The following is a 19,606-nucleotide window of genomic DNA, read 5'->3' as shown; positions in this document are numbered from 1 at the left end:
GCTTGTGACTCTATATGCCCATGGATCAAAGTATACAGGATGGCATTTCATTAATGGGGAGAACAAAACTTCAATTGGTTAGGGCTTGTTTGTTACTGCTATTTTTAGTGGCAGCAAACAAAATGGTTTAGACATTATTATTTTACAGTTTGCTTGAACAGTTTTTAATTATAATTAAGTAGCACTGACCAGATTTCACACAAATTAATTGAAAGAAAACTGACAAATACAATCAGAAATTTGGGGACCTCTTGGCTGACGCACACTGCATCTTAGCCCGCTCAGACTGCCATGACAGTGTTACAGACTGGGTGTCTTTAACAACAGAGGTTTTATTTTCTCACAGTTCTAGAAATCTGTGGAAGTCCAAGATCAAGGTGCCAGTAGGGTAGATGTCTGATAAGTGCTCTCCCCCGGAGTGGAAGGCAGACGCTTCTCATTGTGTACTCTTTTTTGGGTTCCTGGAGGGAGAAAGGAGCTCCCAGTGTCTCTTCTTCTAAAGACATTAGACCAAGGCTCATCCTTAGGACCCTCATTTAACCTTATTATTTCTTGGGAGAATTCACATCCAAATACAGTCACAATACAGGGATTAGGACCCTGACATGTGAAGTTTAGAGGGAGGCAAACATGAAGTCCATAACACATTGGAACAGGAAAGGGAATAAAGAATATTATTTTGATTCACATTGAGTTTGCTGAAAATTCTTTGCATTTTACATGCTTTAGTTGGTATAATAAAAAATATTCTTTAGTCCTACAGACTTATGTTGGAAGAATAAAGAGAAACATGGAGTAATAATTTCTCTAATTGCATTTTATGTCAAATAAAGACAAATCTAGATTTAAGAGAGAAGAGATGGTATTCAAAAGGATTTTGTAGGAGAGGGGAAAGAATGTGCTGGTGGAAGGAGGACTGGTAATGGTGAATTCTCTGACTAAAAACTCTGCAAATACCTCAAAGTTTAGGGAGAAAGAAATTTTCTTTTTCAGGGAGGCTAGAAAGAACTGGATTTGGAGAAAGAAAGATGACCAGACAGTAAATTACAGAATGTTTTACCCTGACATCAGCCTATTTTAGGAGGGGACTTAAGAAGAGGTTGCATGAGATGTTGGGCTAAGGGGGAGTCAACCTAAGGGGATCAAGGAAGGAGAAAATTTAACCCATTTAGTTTCCTTGGCTGACTTTTTAAAAGGTTTTGGCTAACAAAATATTGATTTGATTTGATCAATCATTAGTGATAAAACAATTCAACTAATCACTCATGAAACACAAAATGGGGATCTGAAGGTGTGTGTTTGTCTTCCTCATAGATAAACCAGGAGTCACCATGAGTCTTATCTAAGTCACAGTGGGAAGGCTGGGTTCTTTGCAGTCAGTGGTTTCTCTGAACACAGAAAAGTAGGAGGACCCCTTACCCATCACTCTTTTCTAGAAACACAAGGCAGAGGTAAAATTTGACACTGCCAGCTGTCAGAGGGAATTTTGCCTGAATCCCAGTTTGATGTAGGTATGTAATTAGTGTTTTAATCATATATTCTTTGCTTTGTGTCCAGGAGACATTATTCTTTTAGAGGTACCAAAATCGTATGTGTTTTTGAGTCAGATAATAAATTTCTCAGTAATGATAAAATTATAAAATACAGGCACCATCCCCTGTCCCAACCCAATAATAACCTAGCTTCCTTTAAATTAAGCTTTATAAAACTTAGGTATACTTCCAAAAATAATTATTCTGTAAAGTCAGTGGTTAGTGAGAGAAAAGGGGGCTTTAAAGATGTGGAAGAACTTTCCAACATATTTTGGAAATCGCCCCTTTTCAGATATTTGGATTGCAAATATTTTCTCTCACTTTGGTGGTGACCTTTTCTGCTTTGCTGAGTTTTCCTTTGTGGTACAGAAGCTTTGTAGCTTGCAGTAGTCCTATTTAGCTATTTGTGTTTCTGTTGCCTGTTCCTTTGTTATCATACTCAAGAAAACATCCCCAAGACCAAGGTCAAGACATTTACTCCCATGTCTTTTTCTGGATTTTATTGTTTCAGACCTTATATTTAATCATTTTTAATTCATATTTAGTTACTTTTTGTGTAGGGCAACCTCCCCTCACCCCTGCCAAAATGGTCAAAAAACTTAAATAGACATTTCTCCAAAGAAAACATGCGAATGAATAACAGGTATGTGAAAAGTGTTCAATATCTATTATCATCATGAGAATATGAATCAAAAGCATAATAAGATATAACCTTACAACTATTAGGATGGATGTTACCAAAATGCAGAAAGAAACATGTTGGATCAATTACACACTGTTGATGGAAATAGCAGGCCATGCAGGCACTATGGAGAACAGAATGGAGGTTCTCCCCAAATTAGAAAATATAATTACAGTATGATCTAGTACCTCCCTTCTAGGTATATATCTAAAAGAGCTGAAATCAAGATGTTGAAGAAATATCTACACTCCCATGTTCATTGCAGTGTTTTTCACAATAACCTTATTATAGAATTAACAACTATATTCACGGACAGATGAATGGGTAAAATAATGTGACATATACATACAATCTATTGAATGAATGAATGAATAAATGAATGAAAATCTTCCCACTTAACTCTTACTTGAGTTTTCCTATAATTTGTTAGATGACGATGTACCCAACTTAATTTTTTTACATTTTTCAGTTCTAAATATAAGGACTTGTATGAAGATTTTTTTCTCAAGAAGTTGAGAGAGAGGAGATGGAGAATTAAAGACATGTTTTTGTAAATTATGATTATATTGTTTTTATTATACCTACTATAAGTAATTCAAACAAAATAAGAAGAATCACAAAAATTAAAGTCAGTCACACCACCTTATCCTAAGTATTATTAAGATTGTATAAACATCTTTATAGACATCTCTTTTAATTTGTTGGTGCAGATATAAATATAATAGATTAGATAAACACCATTTCATACTATCTCTCTGTAAATATATTATATGTATATATATATATCCACATATATATGTATATATGTACTATATATATAATAAAATTACATATATGCAATATATGTAATGAAGATAGATGTAGAAGATGCTTAATAAATAGATATAGATGGTAGGTGGAATGCAGATTTTTACAAAATGTGTTCTTATAAAGAAGTATTAAATTCAGGTTTCTGTGAGAAAAACTTTAGGAAGAATTTCAATTGAGACACATTCTTCTTTATCATAGGATATATTCATCTGAAAAGATCTCTAAGAGTCTAAGAAAAATATGTTCAGGGAGAAGACATGGCATTTTTAAAATGATACCATTTATTTTAGACTTCATTGACTTATGATCCTCTGAAATGATAAAGGAATTAGTACAGCAATTTTTCATTCTATATCTAATTTTTTAGTAACACAATTCTGCAGTATTGCATTGAAATACAGTTGAAGATACAGGCTCATTAGAAATGTTTCTTCATTGTAGGATAGTGCACAGTTAATCCACGTATACATGTGGAATTTCCTTCAAAGATATCAAATCACACCAAAAGGAACTGCAGAAGATATAAATTATTAAACTGAAGCAATGAGACAACTAGCCCACATTCTACAATGTTTTTAACTGTGTACTCACATTTGTTTGGTTTAGATTTCTGAACCAATTGTACCACTGAGAAATAAGGTTTTCTAATATTTCTACAAGTTAAATACATTCACTTAGATTCAAGGAAGAAGCCTGTTAATGCAAACACTAGACTCAAATTAATAGCAACAATCATAAGATTAACAATCATAACTTGTGGAACACTTCCTATGTGAAAAAAAAATGAGTAAAGATTTGTATAAAAGCTTTAGTTCACTTAAGTCACACAAAACTTCAGGTAAGGAATGAAGTTCTCATTTTGTATTTAAGGAAACAGACTTTAAGAGCTTACAATTATTTGTCTAATATGCTGTTGTTGATGTGTAAAAGGTGAAAAATGAGGCTAAACTTTGTGCTCTTCAGTGCTATTACTCCCATTTGCATTTTTCATTCTTCTGCAAGAATCTCATCAGAAAAATTTCTGCAAAGTGGAAAGGTCATGAGTGTGGGGTGGTGAGAAAGGAGGAGAATGAACAGCCTTCAACTGAACTTCTCTATAAAAATGTGAAAACAAATGGACAGAGCATCTCACTACCATTGGCAGCGTCCCCTGGCATACACTGGCACAGCCATTTCCTCCAAAGTTTAATATCCTGATTGTTCTTATAATAAGGACAAACCAAGCACATGTCAAACTCTTAAGGAAATTTACTTTTAACAGAGCAGAAAATAGGTCAATTTGATATCTTAAGCAAAAGAGGATTTTAGAATATATTATCCACCCAAGAAAATACTTCACAGTTGGACTCCAAAAGAAGCATTGAACCTATAGGCAATTTAAGTGTATTTTCACATACGGTTATACATTCCAATATTAATCTACAAGAGTTAGTAATATAAAGTTTTTAATAAGAAAATAAGGAAATAATAATGAAATTGCCATTTGTAGAAAAATGGAAAGCAAATTTTATCTGGTAGTAAATTGTACTCTCAATTAAAATCAAGCTATCCAGTTGGAAGACTTGCAATTTTCAGAAAGTTATCTATGAATATTATATCTGTTTTTTTCTATTTATTATTACTTATTCCAATATGGCATGGTATATCTTTCAGATGATCATGTTCTCCTAAATAGCTTCTTATGTTTGCATGAAATATTTTTATCTTAACCTTGTAAACTTACCATGCAAAATATGTCCACATTTTCTCATTGCTAAAATGCCCTCAGGATCTTTGCACCCTTAAGAAATCAGATATCCTCATCCTCTACCTTAGCATATAGCTCTGCCAGGTATTGCAGACATAGGTGGAAGGTATAATTTATGACATTGACTATGTGATGTCAGGAGACGAACAACCCCCTTGACTCCTTTAAAGCAGAGACAGTTTTATTTTGACAACATATTTGGCCTTTCCCATGTGCCACATACAAGCTTAAATGGTATCATAAATTCAAAAATCTAGACTTAAATAGGACATGTCTGGTGAACTTTTTCTACCTTTTTTGACTTTTAGCATCATTGGGTGGGAGTTAAAAAATTTGTTGGGAGCTGAAAAAATTGTTTTGTTTTTTTTTTCTTTTCTTTCCTTCAAGGGTTCGTATTCAGTAAATATTAGCAAAAACCAGGCTGTCATCATTTTTCTTTTCCTAAATGTCATTTCAAGTTGAGGGTGATTTTTTTTTCCCCTAGTAAACCCATCATAATGTCATGTTTGTACTTCCCTTGATTTATAGGTTTTTGGATCGCTGTGTTCAGGATCAAATTCCTGGTGCCAAGGTGGTGGTAGAGTCCATTGGTGCTCGCCGGCATGGGGATGCCTTTTCTCTAGAAGATTACAGCAAATGTGACCTGACTGTCTACGCAATCGATCCCCAAACCAACAGAGCCATTGACAGAAACGAACTTTTTAAGTAAGTACTTTTTTAAAATTGGTAATAGCTTTCTGGTTACAATAGCACCCTGGGTAATTCTAATATAAGTATAAATACTTAAAAGTTTAAAACCCACTGAAATGTTGTTGCAAGTGAAGTGCAAGTAATAAATCAGAGAGAAAAACTATGTTCCTCACACCTAAGTTTTGAAGTTCAAGTTTTCGAGCTGCAGTGACTTCAGAACATATGGGTAGCAGAGGGTCTGTTATAAGCAAGAAACAACTTTTTGAGGTTCCTTTAGGACTGGGTATGTAACTCAGTGGTAGAGTGCTTGCCTAGCATGTTTGAAGCAACGGGTTAGATCCCCAGCATACCCCAAACAAGGAAAAATAAAACTAAGAAAGAAAAAGAAAAAAAAAAAAAAGGAGGAGGTAGCAATCCCTTCATGTTAGGGTCTCACTTTTGCTTTAAGACCTCGCCTGTTTGAGAAGAAAATACAGATTCCTAGAGCACCAGTTTCCCTACAACAATTTCAGTAGACTTGACTGTTAGGAAGAAATCCAGCTTTCTCACAAGTCTGTCGAGTCAGCAAAAATTAGCACTTGATTTTTTTTTTTTCCCCCTTGATTTGGGGGTGGAGAACAAAGAAAAAATCACACCGATTTAAGTCTATACCCTATGTGTATTTATTTCATCCTGGTATAAACTTGAGGTGAACTTGAATATTTGAGTTATATCTCCTTAGAAAATGGGAGTCAGAATCAAATAAAATGCTCCTACTTATTTCCATTAGATCTTATTACAGAAGTTGAATCTTTAAAAAAAAAAAAAAAAAAAAAAAAAAAAACCTAACATTTTTGCTTTACTCTAGTGACACCTAGTGACGAACAGATTCTTAGACTATAATTCCATGTAAACATTTTTAATTTAAAATACATGTTGATATGAAATCACATGCATCTATTCAAAATAGTTTGTATATTTACAAACACTTATACAAAATTTATTCCAAATATCATGGTTTCAGAATTTAAATTTGTCTATTCATACTAAACAGCATAGAAAAATGTCCATGTTCAAATTTACATGTATCAAATATGTATGTATACATTTATTTAGCAAATACCTACTTATTAATTTTCACTAAAATCAATAAACTTTCAATTTAATTTTAAATCTGCTTATTGAAAAAATTCTTTGCTTCTATTTTAGCAACAAGATAATGATTATCAGTGTAATTTTAAAAGAGTCAGTTATTAAGTATGTTATTGATCAATTTATTTTAAGACGTTTTTATGAAAGACAGTACACTAATCACTGTGTGAAAATAGAGATGACTAAAGTAATAGCTCCCTCAGGCTATATATAATCACTCTCCAAATAAAGTCATATTCAGACCTACGAAGCCAATTTTGTGCATTTTATTATTTAAAAAATTTTGAAGGACTAGACTACATATATTCTTTCTGTTAAAAATATTAGAATTTTTCTTCTTTTCTAAAAATCCACCTACATTCTGTGTTTTCTATTTAAACTTGTTTTATTTAAAAATTTGATAATAGACTGAGTTTAGAATGATTTTCCTAAATAAAAAAATATACATGCACCTGGTTTAAAGAGTAAAATAATAGTAATTATAATTTGAATTATTCTGGCAAACATGTTAGGGATATAATAGTTGGAAAAAATAGAGAACACTGATAAAAGAAAAAAATAATTTATGCTGAGGAGAGGGTAGAGTTGCCATGAATTATTAAAATCTACCAATTTTCATCTTGAACTATTTGGGAAACACTGGTCTCTTTTTAACCCTGTAATTGTTCCTTGAAATATTTTACAATAAAATTTTATGCATACGCACACATATTCCAAGACTGATTACGCACATGTATCATCATTTCTTCTGTAGTAATAAAAATTACTGAAAATTTAGTTTTTAACACTGAACAAATACAATAGAATGTTAAATTGCTATCTACCCCAGGACAGTGGATATAGGGTTATTTCCTCAATTTTTCTTAATCCCGAAATCTAAGTAACTGAGGATGTTGGAATTCTCAGATCATATGATTAGAAACAATAATAAAAGCAATAATAAATTACTGTAGTAAGTTCACCTTGATTTTATATAATGTACTTAAATTAAGCAAACACAAAAAATAAAAAGCTGTACAGACATGAAGAAGACTGAAATGATTCCTATTGACGTGTAAATAACTTGTATTGTTTGGCAAGTTTATTGGTATTTTGATTTTTGGTATTTGTGAATATCCAAATTGACTAATTCTTTGTAATAAATATGTACCACATGTATCTAGTTTTGAATTTATGGGACCAACATTTTTGTTTGTCCCTTTGTTTTTGTTATTTTTATTGTTTTTCTTACTAGAATATTCCTCGAACTTTTCACTTCAAATATTTATCTTTTAAACAGTTTTTTTAGATGTAATTCAATATAATCACCCATTTAAAGTGTTTAATCCAGTGGTTCTTAGTGTTCAGAGTTGTGCAACCAGCACCACAACTAATTTTAGAAACTTTTATCACATAAAAGGGAAATTCATAGCAATTAGTTGTTATTTTTGATTTCTCTCCTCCACCCTGGCTTTAGATAACCACCATCTACTTTTTGTTATATTTGCCCAGTCTATAACCATTTTTGAAATATTCCTCATACTTAACAATGAGTATCGTAGAAATGTCCATACTACCCCAAACAATCTGCAGATTAAGTACAATCCCTTCCAAAATAGCAGAAGCCTTCTTCACAGAAATAGAAAATAAAAAAGGTCTAATATCATATGGAAACACAAAAGAATCAAATAGCCAAAGCAATTTTAACTAAAATGAACAAACCCAGAGGCACCACACTACTGGCTTCAAAATATATTGTAAAACATAGTATTGTCATCAAAACACACATAGATCATTGAACAGAATACAGAGTCAAAAATAAATTCACATTTCCACCCAACTGCTTCTTGACAAAATTTTAAACTTGGAGAAAGGAAAGTTTTTCAATAAATGTTGCTATAAATACTGAATATTTTCAAATAGTTGTGAAGTCCCATTTCCTCTTTATTCCCTTTCTGTGACTACAGTGACAATCCAGTTTTTCTCATAGTGTTTGGATCTCTGTTCTGGTCCTTCTCCCGTACCAATATTATCTTTGTTTTTTAATTTGGATACTTTTTCATGCCCTGATTTTAAGTTATGGATTCATCTGTGTGAGTCTATTGATGAGTTCATCGAATAAATTCTTCATCTTGATATCATTTTAAGTAGAAATCTTTAGCATTCCCATTAGATTCTTTTCTATAGTTTCCAACTCTGTAGAGAATCTCCCCATGTTCAGGCATGCTTTCCACTTCCTTCTGAATTCTATTTTGTATTCTTCAGCCTTGTATCCAAGTTCCTTTCTGGTATTTCCAATATCTAGGTTAACTGAATCTGGTTCTGTTACTCTCTTTCTTACTTGAGAAAACTGGTGTGTTTCTTTTCTTTTTTAGTCTATTTGTGTCTTATTTGATTGAATACCAGATATGTAAAACTGTAAGGACTGAAGTAAGCAGGAGTTTATGAGGATACATGCTCATACTCCCTTTTCTGTTGAGTAAATCTATTCAGGAATTAGTTTTGGAAAAGTCATTACTTTCCATGTGTCACAGAGTTCACATTTTCTCCTGATGGAATGTGGTCACTTCATTCTTAAAATAGAGCCTGAAATGCTGGAATGTTCTCTTACTTCTTATTAAACCCTTCCCTGCTAAAGGTCCCTGAAGTCCTGTGCCATGGATAGACTCCTCCCCTCCCTCTTTTCCTTCCAGCAGTGTTATGCTGCTCTTGCTTGTGCGTTGGTTCTAATCTTAATCCAAGGTTGGGGGTGTGGGTTGGGAGGTTCCTCTGTTCTCATTTTCCAGCTGTGTTTAGACATTGGGGTGGTGTTTTTCAGCTTTTGCCTTCTCCTTCCTGTGACAGCCATACCTTGTTTTTGGTAGGTTTTGTGTCTTGACTGTGAGTCTTTTGCCCCTGCTTAACTAGCATGAAACCTCCACTTTGTACTGGTGCAGAGGATACTAAGCCCAGGGGACCTACTGCTCCTTCTTTAGGTGTAGTAGATTTTTGCTTATGCAAAAGAAAAACATATGCCTTTCCCTGAACTCTAGGGATGGAGGTTCATCCCCTGCATGAAACTCTTGTTATGTGTGAGATAATCTCTGGGAAATGGTCTAGTGTTTGTGCCCATGCCACAGCCTTAACTGATTTATTCTTTCTTGTTCTTGCTCCTTGAAAGAGATTTTTCTCTTGTCTCCTATCTTGTCCCTAATCTATCTTATGGACATTTATGGAAAAGAATTTCAGAAGGAGTAAAAATGCTTCTTTATTTGTGGGTTTCTGTTACTTTAACCTTATTTCTGAATATACACATACCAGTTCATCAAAATGTTAGCTTATTTTTTCTTATTTGCTTTTATGACTCTATAAAATACATTTAATTTTCTTGGTAAAATTCCAAAGAGCAATAAAACAAAATTCACCATATTTTTAGGAAAAAAACTGTTTAGACTCAAAAATATTTAGGCAATGTACAAAAAGTAGTATAGTAGTCTAGATATGAACTCAAAAGGGATCACCTGTATGACTAACAAATGTTCCTTACATGATTTGGACATGAGTTCAGTAAATTGAGATCTGTCAAATCAATTCCACTTGACAGGAGTAGATTATCCCTGCAATTAATGATCATCTTTTAGTTCTGATTTTTCCCAGTTTTAATAATATATTTCCTATAATTTAATTCTTAATCTATACTTCATTGAGAATATCTTTCTTTATCTGATAAGAAATTCAAGCAAAATGACTAAAACTTTATTATATTGTTCAACACGTAAATAATAATTTAGGAAAATTGTTATAAAAAGTTTATTTCTCATCTATAAAAACCAGATATGTTTTTAAAAAGGCATTCTAATTGCCTCATGTTGCAGTATGAAAATTTAAGTTAAGAAAATATGTAGCTTCAAACCCAAAATTGAATTATCTGGGTCATTAGGTTTCTTAAATTGAATGACTAATAAACTATTAGAATTCATCTGATACCAAGCATCTTTTTTTCGTGTATGAAAGGTCTGAAGAGGATGTTAAGTAAATTTAAAATCTGCATGAACATGCTGAAAATTAGAACAAATAGTGTCGAAAAAGCATAAATATGTAAAAATCCAAAAGCATGGCATTTGGCTATTTTTTTCTTTATTTAATACAAGAAGACATAAAAATTATGTGTGTTCTGGGTAGTGTGGATATTTTGATATAAAGTGCATTGTATATTGCTTAAGTCAGGTCAAACATACCTATCTGCTCCTACATGTATCATTTCTTTATAGTGAAAATATTCAGAATCCTTTCTTCAAGCTCTCTGAAATATAAAGTACATAATAGTTATTGATGGTCATCCTACTATGCAAGAGCATAATAGAATATTACTTCTGCCTGGCATGATGGTGCATGTTTGTAATCCCAGTAGCTTGGGAGGCTTAGGCAAGAGAATCACAACTTCAAAGCAAAAGCAAGGCTCTAAGCAACTCATTGAGATCCTGCCTCTAAAATAAAATACAAAATAGAGCTGGGGTTGTGACTCAGTGATCGAGTGCTGCTAAGTTCAATCCCCAGTATGCAAATAAATAAATTAATTAATTAACTAATAGTAATAATAATAAAAAAATAAAAGAATACCTTACTTCTGACCATAACTCGATAATTATTGATCAACTCTTCCCCATTTTCTTATCTTTCTGCTCTACCCATTACATTTTGATGGTGAAATTTAGAACCATTTAAAACTTTTCTTTCACAAATCTCTATGTTTTCTGTGGTTTTCAATATAAGAATGGTATTTTTCTATTAGGAAATATAATTTTAAAATATCATTACTCTTTTATGCTATATAATCAAATTGTTATAATGATATTCATTAATTTAAAATAAGATTTAGTTTGAATATGCCAAGATCTTAGCAGTGAGTACAGTTGTCTTTGCATCACAGAATCATGTGTAATTTTGTTTTTCTTGAAATAGTTCATGTTTTCCAATTTTTAATATTAAAACATTTGACCTTTAAATAAAAATCCTAAAAAATTAAAACTAACTAAAACATCTTGTGGTTCTGTGGCATTTACGATGTAAGTATTATATCAATATGTGGCATTTATAAAGGACTTTACAGAAGTTATCCAGAAATTTTGAAAAAATATAGTGCCTACTAATCATAGTACAAAACATGAAACCAAATAAGATTAAGTGATAATTATTCCTTTAGTCTCCTCCACAGCGTAATACCCATAGTTAGTATTGTGTTATTTAGAGGAAAGATTTGCAAGAATAATAGGATTAACTTGATGATAACTTGATGACTAATTGTCTTCCTGACTACAATAATTTCTACCTGTATCATTGAATTAATCATTTTTTTCCTAGGCAGAAAAAAACAATATTTGTTCATATTTTTCCTATAAAACATTGTTTTAGTTTGAAATATGAGAATGTTGACATTTAAGATGATGTGGTAGAAAACACTTATTTTGGGTCTGAAGACTTAGGTTGGAGTTTCAGATCTGTTTCCATATGTTGTCAGAATCTGGGCTTCGGTCAGTTGGTATTGTGTTGTTCTGTCTTTAGGATTATCTTGAAGACACAAGAGAAAAAAATGAATGAATATAATTTTAAATGGTGCTACATTATATTTGGAATATTATATTTTACTCCATCTGACTAACTTAATGATTTCAATTATTTCAATGTTGGAGGTTTAATAGTGTTGAAAATCATTTTTCTCCAGCCTGTCAGCATTATCAAGTAAGGGTCATTATCATTAACTGTGTTGATTGATACAGATATGTACTTAATCTTCTTTATTGCTGATGCTTTTTATACATGCCTTTATTATCCATAACACTCTCAATTTGTATTAAAATTAAAAATCATAAAATATTTTACAATATTATTTCATTTTAAAATAGGCCTTTCTCTCCCAGTGTCATTAATTTTACCATTTATCTAACTGTAAAGGTTTTTGGATGGCAAGCTGCTTGATATCAATAAAGATTTTCAACCATATTATGGGGAAGGAGGGCGCATTCTGGAGATCCGCACTCCAGAGGCAGTGACCAGCATTAAAAAGTGAGGAGAAAGTTTAGGATACACAGAAGGGGCTCTGCTTGCTCTGGCCTTCATCATCATCCTCTGCTGTATTCCTGCCATCTTGGTGGTCTTAGCTACAGAGAGTAAGTATTCAAGGATGCTAAACATGGATAGTTCCTTGAAGATATACAGAAAATCATCTCTGGTAATGTGGCTTTGTAGTTGAAAAATATTGATAATTAACTGTTCTGGGAATGTTTTATCTTTCTTGAACTGAATCACCTTCCTCAAAAGAACACTACAAACTTTCCACAAGTTTCTTATGTACAGCTCAATGTTCCTGTGCTCCTAATGTAATCTCATTTAGTAGGAGGATTAGCTTATTTCCTGTGGTTTTATTTTTTCTCTTCTCTGGGTTAAACTGCTCCTGAGGGAAGCTCATGAAAAATAAACAATAGAATGTTATATCCAGATACCCACTTCACCAAGTTCTGAAGAAAGGTATGAAAACTCACTATATTGCCATAATAGGTTTTCATTCATAATGCTAAATTTACCTTCATGCAGATGATCACAGTATTAACAATATCATAATAAAATCATATCATATCAGATGTAATTCTCCATGTGACTTCTTTCTTCCTATGTAACCTTGATCTAACCTCTATAATAATAGCTAATGATATGTTTTGGCTGTGTAGAGCCTTAGTTTTCCATTTTTTATAGTCAAACATATTCATTTATAATATCTATATTTAAAAATTTATTTTGACCTTCAAAATAATCAAGTAATTATTACTATTTAAATATCTATTACTGAGGCACACTAGCAATATCCTTGGTTTGATATTAGGTATCGGAAATTTTGGGATTGATGTATAACTATTTTAAATAAACCTGTATTGAAAAAGTAGAGAACTGGTCAAGAAGTTAGGTAGCCATGCCAGGCATGGTGATGCATGCCTGTAATCCCAGCGACTCCAGAGGCTGAGGCAGGATGATGGCAACTTCAAAGTCAGCCTCAGCAAAAGCAAAGTGCCAAGCAACTCAGTGAGACCCTGTCCCTAAATAAAATACAAAATAGGGCTGGTGATGTGGCTCAGTGGTTGACTGTGCCTGAGTTCAATTCCTGGTACTTGCCCCCCACCCCCCAAAAAAGGAAGTTAGGTATCCCTGAGGGTGCTACAAAAAGAAAATAAAAAAAGGGCATCATGAATTATAAATTACTTAATGTAACAAGTAGTAAGAAGTAATAGTAAAGCTGTTATTAATTACTGAAAATACTTACTGAGAAAGTACTAAAATATTCCTAATATAATATTAAATTATTACCTTTACTCCCAAACACTGAAAATTTCCTTCTGAATTAAGTAATTGAGTAAGGTAAGGTAATTTCAACCTGAAGTTTGAAAATTATGACTTACATGAAGACATTAGAGTAATATTTTCATCACAAAAACAATGTGAAATTGCCAACATAATCTTTAGGTTGATGTCATGGAGCTTAATGTATCCTTAATATATCAATCAATATGCTGAATCTGAAGGTATGAACAAATAATACTGGGTAAATTATTTTAAATTAAGTCATTAATCCAATATTAATTTTTTGTACTGCCAGTTATCCTTTTTCATCCATCTGTTTCCCAAAGGAGCAATTTTATATCCTGGTAGAAAAAAAATTAGTGAGAAAATTCTTATGTTTGACACAGAGTACAATGATCAAAACTGAAGCATTTATATGTTATTATCAGAAGTCTAAAATTTAAAAAATTGAGTTGCTTATTACTTAAACCCTTGGTAGATGATTATTTAATTCTCTTTTAGTTCAGTAATCAGCTCATTACCTTATACGTTTATTTCAGTTATTATTTTTTTGTAGATTAACAGAATTATAGAAAATGAGTTTTGCTCTACTTAGCTATCAAAGAAAAATTCTAACATGTTAAGACCTAATGTCGTACCTTCAAATTTTGTCTGTAAATAAGATAGAAATGGTAGGCTATTCTTTTACATTATGATGTGTCTTTGAAATTTGCTAGGTAAAGAAAAGTATAAAGCAAATACAATGAAAATTGTCATGAAAATTGTCATGAATTTCCACCTTCCAGTTTAACTTCAGCTTGAAAGGAAGGACAAGAGTAAAATCAGGGCTTCTTGTAATACTTTCTGCATTCCTTTAATATTCTTCAATCTGAATGAACCAACAAGGGAATTAAAAAGATCAAATCATCTTTAATTTTCCATTTCTGTTAGAGTTGAAATTCACATCACTGTGTTTTAATCCAGTTTCTCCTATTCCATTTAGCTCATTTATTTATTTTCCTGTAATGAACGTTTTAGAAGCTTTTGTAACTGTAATGGTAATAATGAAGTGCTCCCCACTTTCACTTTTTGAATTGAAATCCTTAATCTCCCTACTATGTCATTAACTGAGTCATTATGAGTTTAACCAGTAAATTATTCATTATTTAGAATAAATCATATGTTAAAATATTATGAGCATGCTATCTTTAATGTAGTTTTCTCTTTTTTCTTATTCATTGCTTTCCCAAATAGGTTTAAAGTGTAAGTATAATTATGGATGTTTTGCACATGATTTTATGAAATAGAAAAATAGAAACCATATATCATATTTCTCAAGTAGTTATCCTGTTCAGAACTATGTATTAATTACTTACTTGGCATTTATAATAGCTGTGTACTCTTTGGTTTGATATATATGAAATTGAGCTGATTTTATAATTGGATAGAACTGAAATAAATATAAAATGGAGTGTTCTAATCATTTCTACACTTTAGCAATAAACACCCATGGTAATCAAAAACAGTGACCTATCTCTAATACAAGAACCACAGGTATTCCTAGGAATAATAAAAAAAAAAGACAGCTAACCAAATCTCCCTTCTGTATAGTATACCTACACAGTTTCTGTGAAGTAATGTCAAAAATATTTAAATAGTTTTTAAATAACTTTTCTCAAAATAGGTGAAAAATAAAGGAAAAATCTCTTACATGCCTCATTTAATGAAGTGATTCATTAAAATTTTAATTACCCATCATGTAAAATTATTTTGTAAATTTTTAATGGATATATAAAATTGTATATATTGATGGAGTACCATTTTTGTTTCAATATATACATACGTTGTGTGATGTTCAATTCAGGGTAAGCATATATGTATCTTCCAACACATATAGTTTCTTCGTGTAAAAACATTAAAAATTCTTTTTTCTAGTGTTTTGAAAGACACACTGCATTAGTGTTACCCATAGTCACCCTTCTGTGCAATCGTAGAACACCACAACTTATTTCCCCTCATTGTAACTTTAATATTATTATGTAATTTAACTTGCAAATATTCATATTAATTTCCCCCTTCTTCAAGGAGTAAATATTTTAAGGAATTAAGGGACAATTGTATGTAAATGATATCTATGAGGATGCTTCTGTCACAGTATCAGTTTATGAGTTCAAATAATTATGTGAAATATTTAAAGTGGTTCAAACTCAATCTCATTATTAAGATAGCTTGCTGAAAAGCATATGATTTCTAAAGAGAATTTTATGAAACAATCTTACTTTACCCAAGACGGCAAGTTGAATGCACAAAGACAGCATGAATTCAATCTGCGCTACCTGCAGCAAAGCCCGCAACCCCCGCCCTCTCCCGGTGCACATCTCTATGAAGAACTTGGAGACAGCACGATGTAAGGAGGTCTTTGAGAAACTTTTAGAAGTAAATGGGTTTTAATGGATACTGACTGGTATGTTTAATTCCAACCAGATGTAGAAATACATTTTTTATATTGGACTGTTTATTTTTTATATATAAGCAGAAAAAAATTGTTCAGAACCTAAGAAAAGTTGAAAAGTAATAGCCAAAAAGTTAAAAAAAACCCCACAACCTAAGAGAAAAGCAGTACTCACCTGAGAAAACAAATTTATATCTAGAATATTAATATTATATATACTGTATCAGATGTCATGGTGACACAGACATCTCTCCCCGCCACTAAAAATTATAAATAGATTCTCAGAAAAAAACTTTTACACATAGAAGATAAGATACTAAACAATCCTAAAACAGTAATGCCTTATTTGGGATCAAAACCAAACCCCCATTTGGTAATTGAAACTAAATTTTATAGTTTAAAATCATACATTTTCATAGAATACCATTTTGGACCATTACATAATATAGTACTTAAGATCCACATGAAAAGAATCCACTTGCTAAATGCCCAACTATTACAGAACATGCTTTTCATTATTTCACTCTTAATTTATTTCACTAACTGCATAACAGTCACAATTGAGCATTACCATACAAGAGTTTTCTGGGCATCCTGATCTTGCACCAAAGACAGTTTAGTAATAAATTATTTTATAAGTAATATTGGTACAATCTTTTTTAAAAGCTTCACATAATGGTTGCACCCAAATTTTTCGCAAAAATTTTGGCATAAAATCTGTGAAGATTGCATGGTGAAATACAGGCAGATTGATATCATTGCTCAATGTTTCTCCTATGCTATTTGGAATCTCCAACCACTATTAAGTGATATCTTTAAAAGAGACCACTAACTTATTGCTAAAAGACTTAAACAACTATTTCCATCAAGTGATTCTATCCACATAATCTGATTCCTTTTAGTGATGTTTAGCTTGTCTATATTTTTAAAATTCAAAAGTAATTCTTAGTGATGTTATATAAAATTATCAAGCATAGTTATAAATTTTTGAAAACAGCTAAATTAAATTCAGAAACCCTTTTATTAACTAGAATTTGGTCAAGTAGAGGGACTGAAACCTATCTCTAAATTTTTAGCATTTACTAGTAGGACTAAAGCAAGCCTCAAAAATAATGAAATTCACCTGTTAATTGGAAAAATGGTTTAAGAAGAGATGTTATTAGTGTTTGTTATATTAATAATTTTATACTAGATTCTAATTTCAATAATGATAAAATTTTTATTAATGCTTTTTAAACACTAAAACTAACTTTAAAACTGTTTAATACATGACATTCTCTTTCTAAAACAATACACAAAATGGGATTCATGCTTCAAATACATTTTTTCACTTTTTTCACAAGTTGAAAATGAGGGTTGTTTTTGAATTATTGGTGAATGTAGGAATTGAGTCAATATGATTTGATTCTCTTCGATCATGTCAACCACATCTATTAGCGACAACTTTAGAAAGAAAAAAAAAGCAGTATGTATAAAGTTAAGTGTGTTTCTGTATAAGAATGAATGATATGTATTAATTTGAACAAAGACAGGCATCTGAATTCAAAATAGTTTCACAATGGCAATTTGCAATAAGCAACCCTTATGGACTATTGTTTTACTAGAAAAATGATAGTAAACTTAATAAAAGATTTTATAGTTATATGTATTAAAATATTTTAAGTTCTTCATATTTAATCATCTTATCTTTAGGAACTGTTCAACTTATTCATTCAAAACCTTTTATAGGAATTCTAATGATAGGTCACTAAATAAACTGGCTCCAAGTGACTTATTTCAAAATATTAAAAAAAATATAAAAAATCAAGTCATTTTGAATAAATGTCTTCACCAAGTAATAACTTTGTATAGTTTCAGTTTTCATTTGGTAATAGTTATCATAGTATCTGTATATTTACTTTCTCCCAAACAAAATATATTTTCTTTATAAATCAGCACACATTAACCTATTTTTCAGAGTTAAAGCATAGCAATTCACAGTCTCATTTAAAATTTTTATTTTAGGATTATAATTATTCATGTTTCATACAGGTCAACTTTACATATATATAGTAAATACATTGCTAGATATATTTTGATGTGATAAAACATCCAAATAAATACCATATGATTTTACTTAAGACATTATTAAATATCATTCTTAATGAATAAGCACACAGAAAATTTTTAAAAATCATGCATTTTCTTCTTGAATATAAGTATTAAATGTTTAAAGCAACTTCCTGTTAGTATTTTTATAATCATCTCAAATTAACTGTAGTTAAAACTTTCTTTTTTCTATCACATGTTTTCTCTTTCTCACCTGTGGATACGTAGGCATAAGTAAGTAAATAATATCATTCTATACAAGGACATTAGGAAATAGATGTAATAGAATAGATTAAATGCTATTTTACTGTAACTACAGTGATCTTCATCTTTTACCATGGAGTCATTTTCTTTTAAAAAGAAACTTTCCACACCCAATTTCCTCTCGATGTCTTGAAATGGCCTGAGCTTAAAACCAATGTTCCCAGTGATATCCCAAGCTTTCAAAATTATGCTTGTTTTTAATTTAATACAAATATTTATAGATTTCTTTAAATTGTAAGTTTTATAGTATCATTATGTAGATCACTTTGTCCACAAAAGATCAAATCAAGATCAATTCAACACCAAATCTCCAAAGATCAAAGCAATGACCAAGTAAGGTCAAGTTAAAATGAATTTTGACATACTTAGAAAATGTCTCTCCAAGATCTAAAAAGATAAAAGTGTTGGTTGCCAACTTATTCCAAATTGTCAGCACTTTCCAAATTACTCAGATGAGCCTGAAACTCTAGGTCCACCTCTTAGCATTCTCTATTTAGAACTCAGACTTTTGCCAAATAACAGCTTTACACATAATTTCATTGCCTAAATCATTACCCCTGTTTTTCAACGTGACTATTTAGTTTTTATTCAAAATATTCCCCATTTTATTTCCATATCTTATGGAAGATAAATATTAAATAATTACTAAAATCTGTTATTCTGTTTGTACTTGAGAGTAAATCATAATTAGAGACAATTTTAAACCACCTATCACCCAACCTTTTTGCAGGAAGGATCCCAAGGTTTTCAGTAGAGGTACTTAATTTCTGCTCTTTGGCTTTTCCAAATTTGTTTATATCTCAAAGCTACCTATGTTTCAGCATTCAAAGAGGAGCAAAGCTTTCAATGACATTAAAGCCACATAATTCTAACTTAAATATTCTCTATAAGGGAAGTCTTTTCTAAAATTTATGCAGATCATA

General features: G+C 31.3%; 1 pseudogene; it reads left to right on the top strand.

The window, feature by feature from the left end:
* Positions 1-19,606, top strand: part of LOC124985694 (protocadherin-15-like) — a 65,198-nt pseudogene that overhangs the window by 21,062 nt on the left and 24,530 nt on the right.

This window comes from Sciurus carolinensis, chromosome 5 (genome assembly GCF_902686445.1).
Source record: "Sciurus carolinensis chromosome 5, mSciCar1.2, whole genome shotgun sequence".
In the NCBI taxonomy this organism is placed as follows: domain Eukaryota; kingdom Metazoa; phylum Chordata; class Mammalia; order Rodentia; family Sciuridae; genus Sciurus; species Sciurus carolinensis.
Note: the sequence above shows the minus strand (reverse complement) of the source record. Positions and strands in the feature narration are given on the sequence as shown.